This window comes from Coffea arabica, chromosome 9e (assembly GCF_036785885.1).
Source record: "Coffea arabica cultivar ET-39 chromosome 9e, Coffea Arabica ET-39 HiFi, whole genome shotgun sequence".
In the NCBI taxonomy this organism is placed as follows: Eukaryota; Viridiplantae; Streptophyta; class Magnoliopsida; order Gentianales; family Rubiaceae; genus Coffea; species Coffea arabica.
Window position 1 is genome coordinate 991,465 of NC_092327.1, and position 20,197 is coordinate 1,011,661.

The 20,197-nt window shown below is 35.9% G+C and overlaps 1 pseudogene; it reads right to left on the reverse strand.

Annotated features, from left to right (window-relative positions):
- Positions 1–599: 599 nt before the first annotated feature.
- On the reverse strand, positions 600–17,677 carry LOC140014865 (oxoglutarate-dependent flavonoid 7-O-demethylase 1-like; annotated as a pseudogene).
- Positions 17,678–20,197: the final 2,520 nt, after the last annotated feature.

Genomic DNA, 20,197 nt, shown 5'->3' on the forward strand with positions numbered 1-20,197 from the left:
TCTGATGAGAACAGGTTATGAGAACTGTAGTAGTGAACGTATTGGTGGACACTGGAAGTTCTGATAGCTTTATCAGTCACAGCTTGGCAAAAGATTCTGATGACTAAGTTACTAAAAATTTGGTACGTAAGCTAATTGTAGTCGGAGAGTAAGTGCATTCCACATGACAATTTGGGCTTTTATAGGAGTGTTGTGGCACATTAGGTAAATGTTGGAAACAAAATGTAAATAGTGGAAGTCTAGGGAGAGGACAGATCCAATCAAAACAAAGCTTATTCACCATTTTGTTCCCCTGAGCTTTGGATTTGGAGGTACTCATACTTTACCACCTTAAACCTTAAAAATATGCACCTCACACCACTAGAAATCTAGTGAATATTTGAAATCTTACCTTTGTCAATGTTTGAAATCTTAACTTTGTCAAGAAAATTGAGTGTTATGACAATATTGCTCTTTTGTTGATGAAATTATATATAGTTTACTATTAATGCCCTTTTACTGGTGAAGAAAGTGATTTTTTTTTATTTAATCTCTATTTATTCTCCTCTAAGTCTAGATGTAATATATATTAGTCCTTATTAAAAATTTAGTTAAGTAATTCATAGTTGACTAATCTGACAAACAAAATATAACAAAAATATTCTTCTAACAATTTACATAAACTAAAAGAATAAAATATTACGCTGTTAAGTAGTAACAAGCTTAATATTATAGCATGATTTCAAAATTTTGCCAACTTTATTTATTGTTATTACTATATTATTTTTTTATTACTACATTATTTATTATTACTATTAGATTTAAAGTCCAATAAATTGAAAACAATGTATAAGATAAAAGAACATTAATTCAACATGACTTTGAAAAGACTTTAAGGATATTAAATTGAAAAAGCTTTTTTTGGTTTTATTAATTTGATTTTGTATATTAGATACTATAGAGAAGATATAATTTTTTAGAACAAAATGGCAATTATGATAAATTATTAATCATTTCAGAAATGAAAGGGCATTAACATCCTTACACTTAATTTTTGCCTTATGACGTTAATATTTATATCTTTGACTAGTTTTCAAGGGGCCAAGCATACAATTTTAAGGCTCGTAATAGTAAAGTCAAAAGTGTGCCTACCCCCAAAGTTTAGCAGAGCAGAGTGTGACTGACCCTTAGAACAAACAACGATGGAGCAAATTGAAAAGCATGCACTTGTTAATGGGGCAATTCACAATAAAGCCTTATATTTATGCGAATACTTACCTCTAGGATATCACCAACGTTGACTATAAAAGCATCAGGAAGTGGAATAACAGGAACCCAAGCTTCATTTTCCTTGATTTGGAGACCTTGTACATCATTGATTTGAAGTAAAATAGTGAGGCTAACAGGATCAGAGTGATGGCAGAGGCCTGTGACCAGCTCAGGTTGAGGACATGGAGGATAGTAAGTGAGCCTCATGGATTGCAACCCTTCTTCTAAAAGCACTTCAATTCTTCATGCTTCATTCCTAATGCTTTTGATATTAGGCTGAGAATCTTCAAGGCAAGCCTTTTGAGCTCTATACAGTACTCTTGAAGACTTTCCCTACGTAGCAGAACCAAGAACATTTGAAGGAATATAAAGGTAGCTAGCATAAATATCGGTTTAGTATCATAACAAAAGAAAAGAAAAGTAAATTTTGCTCACAAACTTCATTGTTAGTTTCATGTTTTGCAGCATTATTGGATTGATTAACATGCAAATAAACTATAATGAGAACTTAGCATACCTAAGTCTAAGTATAAATTTAGATGTATATTATAATGAACTTAAAATCATAACTGATTTGTTTATTTTCAAATTGCACAGTGAATCAAGATATCTCAATAAATTTGAGCTCATTGTAACCATTTGTCACAGTGAATTGGTGATTTTTTATTGTTCAACTTCATCTTTTAAAATATCAGTAACATTTTGACCTAAAATATCTTAGGCTATCCTTCTTCTATCTTTCTTCTCTTTTGAAAAAGCTCTCTAACTAAAACTCTCATTCAACTCTCTCATGAGAGAGAGATCAGATTTTTCTAATCTCTCTCTATGTGACGAGCTCTCTCTATAGTTTCTTTTCATTTATGTGAATAAAATATATCTTAAGATTTTCTAATGAGAGTTTCTTCTGATAGAGCATAATTTGTTATTAATTTTATGGTTAATTTTCCTCTTTGTCTTTGCCAAATATTGTTTTAATTATTGAAATATACTTATATTTGGTATTTGAACCTAATTACAGGAAGTGAAGCAGAAAAGTACTAAAATGGGTGACTTTCTTGAGAAAATGCCATGCACGTGGGGAGCTTTGAGAATCCTTGCAAATCCGGCTCTAAGATGTGCTAAACCAATGCCTTTCCTTTCGTGACTAGTAGTTTACTAGCATTAGGAAACAAGAAAGAAGGAAACTTCAGTAGTTGTCTTATCTCTTTGTTTTCCTTATTCGGTGGAAAAACCAACGAGATGAGGGACTAGTCATTGTTTAGATTAGGGAGATTCTTCTATTATTCGTCTTCGTCCCGAGGCCGCAACACAGGAGATAATTCCTTCTTCGTGCCTTTACTCTTCTTGCATGAAACGTATTAGATTGTTTCAAGAACAAAGTTTGATATTCATGAATTATACTAATTCACGTGGAAATTTCTCTATGAGGCGTGGCTAAGTTCCTCATCTAGTCGAGGGTCAACTTGAAGACTCAGTTCCAAATATTTGTGAGATCAAATTATTTTACTTATTTCTTTTATTCATTGGTATTTGTACGTTTTCTAGTTTAACTTCTTATGATTGTTTTGTTATTTGAATGTCAAAGGCCTGATATTCAAATTAACCTAATAATCTACTGCCAGAATAATTGATTGAATCCGTAATTGTTCAATTGATTAATACCAGTTGTGACTAGCGTGATTGGTTCTATGTTAGGGAAACACATGATCTAATTTAAACAAACCCTCGTAGCATGTTTGTTAGTTAGGGTTAGGCTTTTCTCATTTTTAATGCAATCTAGAAATTAAATCCTACAGTCGTACCTAGGGTTATTTTTTGGTTAGAGAAATAGTTAACGGTCGTACCTTGACTATCGAAAATGTAAGGAAAAACTGGTTGTTTATTGTATGTATAACAACTATAACTAATCTATTAATGAGTAATTGAATTATCTTTGCATCGATGATCAGTTGAATGAACCGTGTCTGAAAAGTTGCACATGTAGTTAGGGTCGTATTAGTTATTGTTATTGATTAATTCTTGTTTATTTCTATTAGTTGTTTTATTAGTTAGTTAATTAGTTATTTTATATTCTCCAAAAATCCCCCATACTTCGGACTCCGGAAGAAACGAATTATCCCCAGTCCCTGTGGATTCGACTCTACTCACCGCTGTATACAAAATTTGTATTTATCTTGAGTAGATAATTATTATTGCATAGACTCGACACCTGTCAATTTTTGGCGCCGTTGCCGGGGGCTGGTGCCTGATTAATTTGTTTATTTTTGAGTTCATCTTATTTTTATTTCTATTTTTTCTCTTATTTCTTTTTTTTTTACTAGTTTATAGCTGTTAACATTTTGTATTTTGGTGATGGACTGGATTTTATTCCTATGAAAGGAAATGAAGCTTGTGGTTTTTCTGATGATCAATATTCAGATTCACTAAGTTTTCTTATAGACAAAATGACTGCTGCAACTTATGAGATTTATTATGCTACAGATCATTCAACCAGTATGTGCTCTGAATATCAAGATTACCTGAATGCCTATCTCAATAAGTTTGGAGGTTTTTCACCCCAATCTCGAACGTGGCATGACCCTTATTCAAATAGGTATGATCAAAAATGGTGGGACAACTCCAACTTTAATTATGCACCAGACCCAATCAATTTTCAACATCAATATCAACAGCAATAGCCATCATCGATGTCAGAATTGCTCTCATAGACTAACATCGACCTTGATAAAGATGAAAGTACAATTATCCGGACAAATGACATGGAACTGCAAGAGTTTCAAGAAAACGGATCTAAAGATGCAGTTGAAAAGGAAGTTGAAGTGCAAGAAATAAAACCCCAATATCAACTCGTCCAAGTGAATGAATCCTGTGAACAATCTCCAAATGCGGTGATATTTTCTCCATTCCTTAATCAATATTCTCCTGACTCTTATTTTCAATTTCTGTTAGTGAGATTGACTTTATTATACTAGAAAATTTTGAATTTCATGACAGGAATAAATTAAGAGTGGCGATGTCAAAATATCTTAGACCAATAAATGTGCGTGATGGAGGAGTGAGTGGAGAATTCAGATTATTGTTGATTTTTTGGTGCCATCTACTAGTTCATGGAAGACCGTAACTCGTGTTTTAAAGGATTACTCTATTTACGAGAGCTATCAGGATTATATAGAGAATGAAGCACTGAAACGAGTCACAAGATTTTATCCTCCCTGAACAAACATGACAATGTCTAGCCAAAAACGTTAAAGAAAGGCGCTTTTTGGGAGGCAACCCAAATATTGGTTTTGCTTATTTTTTTCGTTGTTCATTGCTTTAAATTTGTCGTTTCTCACTTGGATACTAGTCGATCTTGATATTTTCCTCCATTATGACCAGGATAGGTAATCTTGGCGTGCCCAGGCAAGGAGGGCACGCGTTAATCTTGCAAGCCTCAACCTCATGGTTAGGAGACTTTTGCAAAACATGGCGTGCCCCATGTTGATAAAACCTCAATTGTTCACAACGTAGGCAAGTCAAGGAATTTTGGCGTGCCCACGCAAGGAGGGCATGCATTAATTTGCAAAAAAGTCACACCAGGATTAGATTACTTTTCCAGATCATGGCGTGCCAACGCGAGGAGGGCACGCGTTAAATTGCGAAAAGTGACTCCCAAGGTCAGATTACTTTTCCCTATCTTGGCATGCCCACGCCTAACACAGTGGCTCTAAAAAAAAAAATTCTTTTCTTTTCTCTTCCTTTTCCGTTTCTTTTTCCGTTTTCTTTCTCTTTTCTTTTTCTTTCTTCCTTCTTTCTTCCATCCTTCTCCATTCGAATTCCACCGTTGCCAACCATCAACTTACGTCGAGCTCCACAATCATTTTTCCCTTACCAGTAGCTGTCCACGGCCCCTACAGTTATCAGGGAAGTTTCATTGTCCCTTTTGTTTCGTATTCTATTATTTATCTCTTACATTAGGGACAATGTAAGATCTATGTATGGGGGGAGTAGTATATTGGAAAAGTGCAAGTATAGGCATTTTTGTTGGAATTTTTTGTTTGATTTTGTCAAATTTTATCCAATTTTTGCCTATCTTTATGCATACTTGTGAGTGTTCCTGATAAACGATGGTTAGATGTTTCAAATTTTTCTATTGTTAAGATTTTATACACTAAGGTGTTAAGTATGACATCGTTAAGTTAAAGGGTATCTTTTTGGTGAATATTTGAGATTTTGTGACTTTTGCACTTTTTGGTTAACTTCTCTAAGTATTGTAAATATTTGTCTAGCATTTTTATTCAAATTGGTTCAACTATTAATCTTAGTTCTCCATATTTAAGAAATGAAGTGGGCTTGTGTGATCTTTAATTTTATTTTTGATGCTTATTTGAATCATATTTGGCTATACTCCGCTAGTATCGTTGCCTAGTAACCGGAGGTTTTCACCATAAGTGTCGATTTTCGCGTCAAAAAATGACGATAGCTATGAGTATATGATATTTAAGCGATGATGGCTGAATAACCAAGTTCCTTCATTTGGCCAATGTCGGAGTCCGCGTCAAAACGTTTAAATGGCTAAAGACTAAGCATTTTCCCTGAAAAAAAATCAATCAAGTGTGGGGATATTTTAGAAAAAAATGTGTTAATAGTGAAAAAAGTAGAAGTGTTTGAATAAATTATTAGCCCACTGATTCATGAATTTTAATGTTGAGATTTTGCTTAATAGTCGAACCATTTGCTTACGAATGTTAGTTGAATATTTTATATTTCTTTGATTAATTAGTCGAAAATTGGAAAAGTCTTTGATTTTGAAAGATAACTAGAGAGAAATTTCTTGAAACTTAATCACTAATGCTTGACATATGTTTTAATTGTAACTTGGCAATAGAAGATTTGATCAATAACCATTGTTTGAATTTGATTGTTTGATTTGTTGTTCTCATGTTTGAGGACAAGCATGGTTTAGGTGTGGAGGGAATTGATAGGGCATAATTTGTTATTAATTTTATGGTTAATTTTCCTCTTTGTCCTTGCCAAATATTGTTTTAATTGTTGAAATATACTTATATTTGGTAGTTGGACCTAATTACAGGAAGTGGAGCAGAAAAGTACTAAAAAGGGTGACTTTCTTGAGAAAATGCTATGCACGTGGGAAGCCTTGAGAATCCTTGCAAATCCCGCTCCAAGATGTGCTAAACTAATGTCTTTCCTTTCGTGACTAGTAGTTTACTAGCATTAGGAAACAAGAAAGAAGGAAACTTCAGTAGTTGCCTTATCTCTTTCTTTTCCTTATTCGGTGGAAAAACCAACGAGATGAGGGACTAGTCATTGTTTAGATTAGGGAGATTCTTCTATTATTCGTCTTCGTCCCGAGGCCGCAACACGGGAGATAATTCCTTCTTCGTGCCTTTACTCTTCTTGCATGAAACATATTAGATTGTTTTAAGAACAAAGTTTCATATTCATGAATTATACTAATTCGCGTGAAAATTTCTCTATGAGGCGTGGCTAAGTTCCTCATCTAGTCAAAGGTCAACTTGAAAACTCGGTTCCAAACATCTGTGAGATCAAATTATTTTACTTATTTCTTTTATTCATTGGTATTTGTACGTTTTCTAGTTTAATTTCTTCTGATTGTTTTGTTATTTGAATGTCAAGAGCCAGATATTCAAATTAACCTAATAATCTACTGCCAGATTAATTGATTGAATTCGTAATTGTACAATTGATTAATACCAGTGGCGACTAGCGTAATTGGTTCCATGTTAAAGAAACGCATGATCTAATTTAAACAAACCCTCGTAGTGTGTTTGTTAGTTAGGGTTGGGTTTTTCTAATTTTTAATGCAATCTAGAAATTAAATCCTACAGTCGTACCTAGGGTTATTTTTTGGTTAGAAAAATAGTTAACGGTCGTACCTTTACTATCGAAAAAGTAAGGAAAGACTGGTTGTTTATCGTGTGTATGATAACTATAATCAATCTATTAATGAGTAATTGAATTATTTTTGCATCGATGATCAGTTGAATGAACAGTGTCTGAAAAGTTGCACCTTTGGCTAGGGTCGTATTGGTTATTGATTAATTCTTGTTTATTTCTATTAGTTGTTTCATTAGTTAGTTAATTAGTTATTTTATATTCTCCAAAAATCCCCCATACTTCGAACTCTGGAAGAAACGAATTATCCCCAATCCCTGTGGATTCGACCCTATTCACCGCTATATACAAAATTTATATTTTTCTTGAGTGGGTAATTATTATTGCACGACTCAACACCTGCCATCTTCTCTCCTTAGAGTTGTTTAGTGAGAGTTTTCTTTTCTCCTAAATTTTTTAGTGGAGTTTTATTCTCTCCTAAGGATTTCTAGTGAGAGTTTTTGATAATTTTTTCATTTTTCTTTTATTACATTTGAGTTTTTCAGATTTTGATTATTAGATCTGGAATTTCTTAGATCTATTCGGTAGATCTCACTATAATATATGGAATTGAAGCCGTTAATCAGCAGATTTGACGATTACAAGCAGGCATAGATATCCATGGAGCTACAATTATTTTATCTCATTTTTTAAATTTGGAGCTTTATAATGTAATTTTTATTGTTCTTCATATCTGTAGTATCCTTTTTTCAGATATGTTATTTGATATATGTATATATTTGATGATATAATTTCTACCATTAGTGTAAATTTTAATGAAAATTTGATATTTTATTAAAAAAAATCATCTTTGATCAAAACACAAACGGAAATTCTTTGCAGGTCATTATTTTTCTCAATCTCACAAAAAGTGAAAAAGAAAGCTTCTTAAGCCTTAGTGGACTTACTAGCATATGTACAATAATTTAATGTTTTGAATTATTCATGTTGTTGTTCTAAATATATTTCTCTCTTTTTATTTGGTTTGGAAGATAGTGAATGAAGGGTGGCAGGGTAATTAATTTCTCATTGGCATTTCAGCTTATTTTTTTGCTTGACCTTTCGTCATCAAGTATTCAGCCATTTATGGATCTTTATATTTCCCTAAACATAAATCTGAAATGTTAGCTTTAAAAATTATCACATCAACATATTCTTTTATTCTATCTTTCTCAGTAGATAATTTTACAGAAAAATCAACTTTACCTACTAAAAAATCTCACCTATCTGATGCATTAGCGTTCAAATTTAGATAGACGTGAAAATGTTAAATTAAATGGTATCATTGAATTGCTTCAGTGACAGCCCCACCTCACCCTAAGGCGAACCAAAGGGTTCGGCATATCGCCTGTTCAACTCTCACCAGAACTACAGAGTCGATTCACACAAACCCAATATAGTACGCGCGATAGGACCCGAAGAAAACGAACAATCGAAAACTACTAAGGTGAGAACATGCTTACCAAACCAAAAAATCATAGTCTCAACGGAATACATTTAATAGACAAGATTAAATACTTATACATATATTTACATTGGAGTCTTGAACAAATTAACATACAGTGCAATCCGAGGTATTCATACTACACAAAATATAATTAGGGTTTCGTTTTCAAAAGAGCATAACAACAAGACATATATACTAACTTGACCCTTTTCTACCAAAATCGTGATTTTCAAGTTTGTCCCCTGTAAGGAAAACAAAGCTAACAGAAAGGGGTGAGTTTACGCTCAATGAGGTACCAAACATATAGGGGTAAAATCATGGCCTTTCACGTTTAACCAATCAGATACATATACTAGATATAAAGGAAAGCAATTAGACACAGTGATTCAAAGGGAAAGGATACAAGTGGCTCTCAAGAGCCAGATTCCCATTTGCAGTACTTGATCCGAACCCGTTGACTCTCCGTCAACGTAAATATAACCAACATATTCGTAGACCCCACTTTAAATTAATTTTTCATCCACCAAACATACTCCTACCGGGCCAGAACGCCGAACAGGAACAGTAATGGTAATACTCGAGTATACCGGAATCAAGAGTCTCAATACCCAAAGATTTCCAGAACAGACTACCGTGGCTCGTTATCTAATCGACCAGACCCTTGCGGGCTCGACTTGAATAACTAGCCACAAGTGTTGAGCTCAGAGGTCACAGAAAAGTCTTGGATACCAACCTCCAAACGACGTCCGAACAGACTCAGATACAGTTAACAGATTATACACAATAAATAGGAATACAGACAGACAAGAGAACGAGTGTGATAAAGTACACTCTCGTCTCAAACAGAATAAACAGATAATACAGTCATTCAACTCATAGATTGCAGGTGCAGAAACCAAGTCAAGCAACAAATGAGGGAAGTGGTACACTCACCGGTTCCAGTACAAATACTTCAAAAGTTTTTACCCAAAGTGGCTTTAATCGCCAAGAAACACTAAAATAATCAAGACAAAACAATTATAGTTCGCACATCCACAAATCCAGTAAATGGAATGCATAAATGAGACCCGACTACATGTCATACGCCTTTCCAGGTTAAGTACTAGTACAGAAGAATAAAAATATGACTTTTGAGTAAAAAGATAACAGTTGGTCCTAGGGTTACAAACAACCCTCAAAACCCTTCATTTTTACTAAGATCAACTCAACTTGAAGGAATCGCGTAGCCCCAAAATTTTGGGCAGCGTGCCCTCTGTATTTTGCTATATTCCAGCCATTTATGGTTTTATTGATTTCCTCAAATTTGTCCAATTCAATACATAAGAAATCTCAATACAATAGCCCTTCAACTAGGCTCAAGTTCATCCAAATACAAAGCAAGTCTAGGAATGCAATTAGAAATCAAGTTTTAAAGACAAAAGCTAAATAGCAGGTTTGACGTCTCTTAGCGGAACAGACACAATCGAAACTACGCTTATCAGATTGGGGTGCAATTTATACCGTTTCAAAATTAAGATAAAGGCCTACAACTTTGATGAAGACCACTTAGTACAGTTCATAGTGTATCTAGGTCAAAATGTCAAATTACAGAACCAGCATCTCACAATCAGATTAGTTAACCGCACTACAATTTAACGATAATAACTCAGGCTACCGAAGTCCGATTGATGTATATCTTATGGAGTTTCGAAACCAAGACATATACTTACATTTCGTATGAAGACCTCCAAAGCTAAATCATGCATTTTCAGAGTCAAAAATTGAAATCCCCACGAAGACAGAAAACTGTCCGCGAAAATAGGGCTGATGGGCAGTCAAGGATATTTCGGTCATTTCACATACTACGGTACTCTGATCGAGCTGAAATTTTACAGGAAGCTATAAAACATAATTTCCTACAACTTTCATGTTTTGTGCTAAGTCTAATTCGGCCTCTAACCTAGTCAAACAGAATTGGGCAGAACAGGGCAAATCGAAACCCGAAAACTGGAATTTCCGCACAAAACCAAAATTTTTTCGCAAACAATCGCAATTAGCACACAAGGGATCCATTTAACACAATTTAGATCCATCAATTCAAGGCCAACCATAACCATCATATGAAAACAGAAAAATTCCCACAAAATTCAGAAATTTAGCCAACTCCACTCTAATCCATAAAATCTTCCATAAAACCAACTAGTTAGCTACCATAAGTCACCGATTGACTATTATTAGAAACAAAAAGTGAGTTCCAAGCAAAATACCTTAACTCCTCAAGAAAGGTAGTGGCTTAGGGGTTTTTCTTCCAAAACAACTCCACCAAGTTCTTCAAACTCCCTTAGCAAGTCGATTTTGTGGACTAATTCAAGAGTTAATCGGTAGGATTTCAAGATTTGTGCAAGAAATGGAAGATATAGTTGAAACTTTCTTTTCTTTTCTCTCAAGGTGGAGTTCGGCCAAGGGGGATAGCAAATGAAGATGATTTGGATCAAAATAGGAGTTTTAGTAAAGTTAAAGAAAAGTTAGGCAAGTCAACTTCCAATTGGATCGTGACACTTGGCCCTTCTTAAGTGTATTCTTATCCCTTTGTCTACCAATCTTAACCTAGATAACTATACTCTAATTATCTCCTAACACCTTGTAAAATAATATCTCGTCATGGAAAACTTCAATTAATCGTCAAAATTTTATCGCACTTAGCGCACTAGCGAGTCCCACGTCTTCAACGCACTTCAAACTTATCAAGACTAACATATACTAGAAAAATGATTTAAAAACTATATTTACTTATAAAAATCTCAAAAAAAGCAATATAATAGGGTTTCATGAAGAGAATGCATGCAAGAAAAGAAAATAACATATTATGAGATAAAGAAATTTTATGGGTCCTCACACTCTCTCCCCCTTAAACAAATTTCGTCCTCGAAATTTTCTTAAAATCTAAAGTAACCAACGGATCGTACCTTCTATGCCCTCAGACGGGTCAGGGATCTGATGATGCTCTAAAGAATATACCCGAGCCGGTACCTTCGATCCAATCCCTTCCTCTTCCGACTGTCCAGGGGTAGTCTTCGTTGGTTGCTGGGTCCCTTTTCCTTTTCGCAATCGAACTGGACAGTCAGCAATCCGATAATCGGCACTACCGCAGTGTAGATATTTTTCCTCTTTCTTTCAACAATTTGTCTCCGTATGATTTAACCCTCCGCAATATCCACAGGGACCATGAGTAGTAGAGACCGGTCCCCCCTGAGAGACATCACGCGATACTCCCGGTTGTCGTACTCCCCCGTTTCCCTTTCCAATCTTAGGGAGTGTACTCTTATCTTCTTGTTTCGAGCTACTCCCAGGGAAGCTCCTTTTCTTGGCTTGGAAGTTTCTCACCTGTAGCCTAGCATTTTCAATCCGCTGGACTTTCTTCACAGCATCACTAAAGGTACTAAGTTGGGCTACAGTTAGGTCCTTCTGAATCTCAACATTTAATCCCTGTACAAAATGTTTTATCCGTCTTTGTTCGGTTACAATCAATTCGGGCGCAAACTTAGATAACTGAGTAAATTGACTCTCATACTCGGCCACGGTCTGAGTTCCTTGACGAAGCCGAATGAATTCATCTTCCTTCTGTTCTTGAACCAGAGGAGGGAAGAATTTAGGCTTGAACTCTCTCATGAAGTTCACCCATGTCCTGGGCATTTGTTCTCGGTCCCATTTCTGTCGTATTACGTTCCACCAGGAACGGGCTGCCCCTTCCAGTTGGAAGACAACAAAAGTCACCTGCCTTTCCTCCGTATAATGCAGGGCAGCAAAGATGTCCACCATCTTTTCTAACCATCTCTCAGCCACATCTGGATCTGGCCCTCCAATAAACTTCGGTGGGAAAAATTTTTGAAATCTTTCGAGAGCCCTATCCTCGCCCTCTATATGGTTACCAAGATTTTCAGGTTGAGGATTAGAGTTCTGACCCTGGTGTTCCACTACATGGGCTAGCAGATCAGTCATGCACTGGATAGCAGCGGTTACTTGAGTATTTGGGTCAACCCTAGGTTCAGGATTTGATTCAGGTATTGGTTCTCGGTTACCCCTTTCATTCGAGGGTTGCTTACGTCCGTGCCCACGACCACGTCTACTACGAGTACCCTCTATTGGTCTAACCAATCTAGGGTCGAAGCGTTAATATACCATTAAAGATAATTATATGCATAAGCAAGTAACAAGAGGTACACACAGATCAAAAGCATATATACATAACACAATTGTACCGAACCAGTCACACAGTAGCAGTCAGTTAGATACAACAAAAAGAGATCCATGAATGTAGCAGGGTCATCCAAAGGTACTATAGACGAACTAGGTTAAAAGCACAAAAATAACTAACGAAAAGTTATTTCCCCTCTAAGCCTCCATCCATAATCTACGAGGATACCAGAATTTATATCTTAATCTAGATTAATCAAACCTACTAACACCCGAACAAACCACATGAAGTTCCATAGAATCAAATTTCTAGTTCGCCCAAGTCCTTTCTAACCTAGTCTCTCATCTATTTAGTAGCCGGGCATAAGAATCCCAAATAAAATAATTCACAGCTCGAGCCGGCTGGTCCCAAGAGTAAATCATCCATATTAAGGATTCATACCCGACATACATACCTAACTTCCTCAACTCTCATGATAAACATCTTTACACTTAGGACATGCACGGTTCATAACTTATGCTCAAACGAGCACTTAGACACATTCACGAAATCAGGACCACAACACCACTTGACCTAATCTCACTCCGAGCAGAGACCACGCGAAGTGACTCTGATACCACCTGTGACAGCCCCACCTCACCCTAAGGCGAACCAAAGGGTTCGGCGGACCGTCTGCCCAACTCCCGCCAGAACTACGGAGTCGATTCACACAAACCCAATATAGTACGCGCAATAAGACCCAAAGAAAACGAACAATCGGAAACTACTAAGGTGAGAACATGCTTACCAAACCATAAAATCATAGTCTCAATGGAATACATTTAATAGACAAGATTAAACACTTATACATATATTTACATTGGAGTCTTGAACAAATTAACATACAGTGCAATCCGAGGTATTCATACTACACAAAATATAATTAGGGTTTCGTTTTTAAAAGAGCTTAACAACATGACATATATACTAGCTTAACCTTTTCTTCCAAAATCGTGATTTTCAAGTTTGTCCCCTGTAAGGAAAAAAAAAAGTTAACAGAAAGGGGTGAGCTTACGCTCAATGAGGTACCAAACATATAGGGATAAAATCATGGTCTTTCACGTTTAACCAATCGGATACATATACCAGATATAAAGGAAAGCAATTAGACACAGAGATTAAAAGGGAAAGGATACAAGTGGCTCTCAGGAGCCAGATTTCCATTTGCAGTACTTGTTCCGAATCCGTTGACTCTCCGTCAACGTAAATAGAACCAACATATCCGTAGACCCCACTTTACACAAATTTTTCGTCCACCAAACATACCCCTACCGGGTCCGAACCCTTAAACAGGAACAGTAATGGTAATATTCGAGTATACCAGAATCAAGAGTCTCAATACCCAAAGATTCCCAGAACAGACTACCGTGGTTCTTTATCTAATCGACTAGACCCTTGCCGGCCCGACTTGAGTAACTGGCCACAAGTGTTGAGCTCAGAGGTCACAAAAAGATCGTTGGATACCAACCTCCAAACGACGTCCGAACAGACTCAGATACAGTTAACAGATTATACACAATAAATAGGAATACAGACAGACAAGAGAACGAGTGTGATAAAGTACACCCTCGTCTCAAACATAATAAACAGATGATACAGTCATTCAACTCATATATTGCAGGTGCAGAAACCAAGTTAAGCAACAAATGAGGGAAGTGGTACACTCACCGGTTCCAGTACAGATACTTCAAAAATTTTTATCCAAAGTGGCTTTAATCGCCAAGAAACCCTAAAATAATCAAGATAAAACAATTATAAATGAGACCCAGTAAATGGAATGCATAAAATAATCCACAAACCCAGTAAATGAAATGCATAAATGAGACCCGACTACATGTCGTACGCCTTTTCAGGTTAAATACTAGTACAGAAGAATAAAAATATGACTTTTGAGTAAAAAGATAACAGTTGGTCCTAGGGTTACAAACAACCCTCAAAACCCTTCATTTTTACTAAGATCAACTCAACTTGAAGGAATCGCGTAGCCCTAAAATTTTGGGCAGCATGCCCTCTGTATTTTGCTATATTCCGGCCATTTATGGCTTCATTGTTTTCCTCAAGTCAGTCCAATTCAACACATAAGAAATCTCAATAAAATAGCCCTTCAACTAGGATCAAGTTCATCCAAATACAAAGTAAGTTTAGGAATGCAACTAGAAATCAAGTTTTAAAAACAAAAGCTAAATAGCAGGTTTGACGTCTCTTAGCGGAACAGACACAACCAAAGCTACGCTTATCAGATTGTGGTGCAATTTGTACCGTTTCGAAACTAAAATAAAGGCCTACAACTTTGATGAAGACCACTTAGTCCAGTTCGTAGTGTATCTAGGTCAAAATGTCAAATTACAGAACCAGCATCTCACAATCAGACTAGTTAACCGCACTATGATTAAATGACAATAACTCAGGTTACCGAAATCCGATTGAGGTGTATCTTATGGCGTTTCGAATCCAAGACATATACCTACATTTCTTATGAAGACTTCCAAAGCTAAATCATGCATTTTCAGAGTCAAAAATTGAAATCCCCACGAAGACAGAAAACTGTCCGCGAAAATAGGGCTTATGGGCAGTCAAGGATATTTCGGTCATTTCACATACTACGGTGCTCTGATCGAGCTGAAATTTACAGGCAGCTATAAAACATCATTTCCTACAATTTTCATGTTTTGTGCTAAGCCTAATTCGTCCTCTAACCTAGTCAAACAAAACCAGGCAGAACAGGGCAAATCGGAACCCTAAAACTGGAATTTCCGCACAAAATCGAAATTTTTCCGCAAACAATCGCAATTAGCACACAAGGGATCCATTTAACATAATTTAGATCCATCAATTCAAGGCCAACCATAACCATCATATGAAAACAAAAAAATTCCCACAAAAATCCGAAATTTAGCCAACTCCACTCTAATCCATAAAATCTTCCATAAAACCAACTAGTTAGCTACCATAAGTCACCAATTAACCATTATTAGAAACAAAAAGTGAGTTCCAAGCAAAATACCTTAACTCCTCAAGAAAGGTAGTAGCTTAGGGGTTTTTCTTCCAAAACAACTCCACCAAGTTCTTCAAACTCCCTTAGCAAGTCGATTTGGTAGACTAATTCAAGAGTTAATCGGTTGGATTTCAAGATTTGTGCAAGAAATGGAAGATATAATTGAAGCTTTCTTTTCTTTTCTCTCAAGGTGGAGTTCGGCAAAGGAGGATAGCAAATGAAGATGATTTGGGTCAAAATAGGAGTTTTAGTAAAGTTAAAGAAAAGTTAGGCAAGTCAACTTCCAATCGGATCGCGACACTTGGCCCTTCTTAAGTGTATTCTTATCCCTTTGTCTACCAAGCTTAACCTAGATAACTATACTCTAATTATCTCCTAACACCTTGTAAAATAATATCTCGTCATACAAAACTTCAATTAATCGTCAAAATTTTATCGCACTTAGCGCACTAGCAAGTCCCACGTCTTCAACGCACTTCAAATTTATCAAGACTAACTTATACTAGAAAAATGATTTAAAAACTATATTTACTTATAAAAATCTCGAAAAAAGCAATATAATAGGGTTTCATGAAGAGAATGCATGCAAGAAAAGAAAATAACATATTATGAGATAAAGAAATTTTACGGGTCCTCACAGCTTCAATCAAAACCATCTGGCAAAGTGCATCAGTGGCCATTAAATTTTCATGAATGTCTTTTTTCGGCCATCCATTTTTTTTTTCATTCAAGAAAGTTCAGTAACTAGTAGTACAGTTTGGCTAAAATTTTAGCATACTACGTATGTTAGTTCATGTCAAAAGCAGTTTTTATCCTAAAACTGCATGGTTAAAGAATTACAAGACTAAAGATAGAACACTTGAATAAAATTCCCCGTTTTGTGTGTGTTGTGCATGGTTGGTCAAATATACCTTAGAGGAAGAGGCAGCTTAGGGAACAAATGAGGTTTTTTTAAATCTTCTGGTTGAGTGATCATGTATAACATGTCAGCCCAGTCACGCTTTTGCTCCTCTGATTTGACAAAGGCCTACCCATATCCTTCTACATCTCCTGGTTCTTGACCATATTTGTTCTTTTAAGCCATCGGCAGATTGAAAAAATCTTGAACTTCTGATTTCAATTTCTCCACCAATGAAGAGCTAACTCCATGATTAATGAGCTGCTGACAGTTATTCTCATAAGTAATAGCGTCTGGATGGAACAGCACATAAGCAAATGTATCCTTTCAACTGATTTGCACTCGTAAAATTCAGGTAAAAGATGATTAAGTCATTCAACGGATTCATTTTTCATAGGACTTCGATTTCATTTCAAGATGGTTTCTTTTTTTTTTTTGGAACAAAAAAAAATGTGGGATGGTCTCAAACCTTGAAATAGGTAACCATAGAGTCTTGGTCTAGTGGCCACCAAGGAGAATTTAGAGTTCCTTTCTAGGATATTGGTTAGGGTTCAAACCTTACACCAAATCGACGGTTCAAACATCGAAATAACAACACTTGATAATTTAGTTTTGTAAAAAAGTTGTATAATCAAACTATTTCAAATATATAATAGCTTGTCACACAAATATGTGTTTGTCATACATTCAATCCTTGTATATATACCTGGAAAAAACCCCACTCCTTGCAAGCAGAATGCAGCTTCTGAAGCTCCAAATCACTTACCTCCTCAGCAGAACTAAACAAGCTTTGCATATCCACAACTGGTATTTGGTGGAAAGAACCACCGTTAGAGATGGTTGGATATTGGTCTTTGTCGGGGCGTATGTAACGAGTTGGAACAGAAGAGGGATTTTCCTTAGCCAACTCTTGGACAAAAGGAACTTTCAGAGACCCCCCAAGCTTTCTTGTCTTGGGATCCATGATTGTGGTTCTTTTCAACTTCAGTTCTAATTCTTGTATCTATCCACTGAATCCCTAGTTCAAAATATATATATTTTTTCGCACAAGATGTTTCATTAATCCAACATTGTTTATTATTAGTCGAAATGCAAGGTGCTAGGTTTGGATAATATAAAATATAAGTTCTATACGGAACTAATTCTAGGCTTAACAATGATGTCTAACCTAAAGAGCTGTTGTTATAATTAATTTCACGTAAATGCAGTTTTTCAAAGGTAACCTATGGTACCATATAGTACAAATTAAACCTTGTCAAATCTCTTGGGCCTACAAATTACGTTGATTTGTAGACCCATTGATAATTACCTCCACCTTGATCACATTCAAAAAAAAGCACAAGTTTTATCGCTTCGAAATTTTAAAATTGACTTATGATTAAGGGTCTATCAGCTACTGTCTTCGAAAATTGTTCATCACATGCACTTCATGATGTTATCCAAATTATAGATTTTCCTCAAATATTTATTGAAATTATCCTGGCCTTGCTACATGGAAGTCAAGTAGGAATTTGATGAAACCAGGAAACCAGGTTTGAGTGATGCCATTTCCAGCTTTGAGTGATGAAACCAGGAAGAAGTTCTATGCGGAACTAGATTATAGGCTGACAATGATGTCTTACATAATTAAAAAAATAGGTCCACTCTCCAATTATTCATGCCACCGTATGTCTTATTAATCAACATTGTTTATTATTAATCGAAATGTAACGTTCTAGATTTGGATTACAAAAGAAGTTCTATACGGAACTAGATTATAGGCTGACAATGATGTCTTACCAAATTTAAAAAATAGGTCCACTCTCCAATTATTCATGCCACCGTATGTCTCATTAATCAACATTGTTTATTAGTAATCGAAATGTAACGTTCTTGATTTGGATTATAAAAGAAGTTCGATACAGAACTAGATTATAAGCTGACAATGATGTCTTACCTAATTAAAAATGTGCTATTCCAATTAATTTCATCCATATTTCACCTAATTGCACTGTTTTAAGGATAGCCTATGATACCGAACTAAGTATGTCAGTGGATCGAATTTTACCTAAATCCAATCCAAACCCAGTATATATGAGTAGGGTTTAGGTTTAATTTATTAAACCCAAACCCTAACCAAACCCAAATACTGTAAAAGAGTCATGGATTTGGATAAAGTCTGGTTTTCTAAGATTTAGATCCAAACTCAAATCCAAATTAGACCCTACCTATACTCATGTAATATTCTATGTGTATGTATGTATCAGTAAATTTGGAAATGTTAGTCCCACAGACAACCAAGATGGGGGGGTGAATTGGTTTGATTAAAATCTTAACCAAGTTTATGCACTTTTTCGTTAATGAAAATTTACCTTCCTTTTTAGTAATGATCAACCAAGTAGATTAGAAGACAATAGCAATATTGATCGGAGAAGCAAGTATAGATAAGCAATGAAGATTTTATTAAACAGAAATGTAAAATAGAGAAACAAACCAAGTGTCTACCAAGCTTTACCCAAACTTGAAGACCAAACACAAGGAAGAGCAACTTCTCTTTGATGAAAGTCGATCAACTAGATGTACAATGGAGGGAGCACTTCCTCCTTGCCCTAAGCCTCACTTAGTCAAGCCAAGAAGTTTTACAATCACTCAGAAAACCCTCAACAGAGCTACACTAAAGATCCTTTCACTCACAAAAGAAAAGCTCAACAGAAATTCACACCACTTTAAAACAAATCTGCTTTGGAGACTATTTTCTAGCTAAAATATCTCACTAGATCTTGTAAACAAAGTGTGCAAAAGTTCCTACTTCGTTCAGACCAGTTTGATTTTAAAGAGAACCAGAAATGGGTTTCATCAATGCTTCCAACGGATAGAAGGCAGCTGAAGAGTCAACTAGCCGTTGGGGCTGTCGGACGTCCGACGATCGAATCATCGTCCGAACCAATCGTCCGATGATAGCCAAGTTGAGGTTCGGACGTCCGATAAGTTCTTTGTCGTCCGACAGCACAGCGTCCGACCTTGGGCCGAGAGCTAGCAAGTTATCTTGGAATTTTTCGGACGTCCGATGCGATTGATTAGCGTCCGATGGCAAGCGTCCGATCCTTCCGGACGTCCGATGCTTCTATGTGAGCGTCCGACGGTGCTTCCTTCCTGATGTTCTTCATCCTTTCGGACGTCCGACAGTTTCCTTTCGGCCGTCCGACCTGATTGTCCTGTTTTTGCTTCACATTTTGGTTGTTTTGCTTTTGATGACATATTCGAACCTGATTCTTGGATAGACAAAAACACTTGTTTTTGAAGAAGGTTAGATAAACATTTCAAAGTGCCAAGAATGACACACTTAAAAGACAATATCTTTGATCGGAACAAAACAATGCTTTCTTTGTTCCATCAGGCCTGATCAAAGTATTCACTTTCTTGGACTGTATTTCAAAGAACTTTTGTGATCATCAAAACCAAGAATAACATTCTCCCCCTTTTTGATGATGACAAAACAAAAGTTTGAAATGAAATTTGATG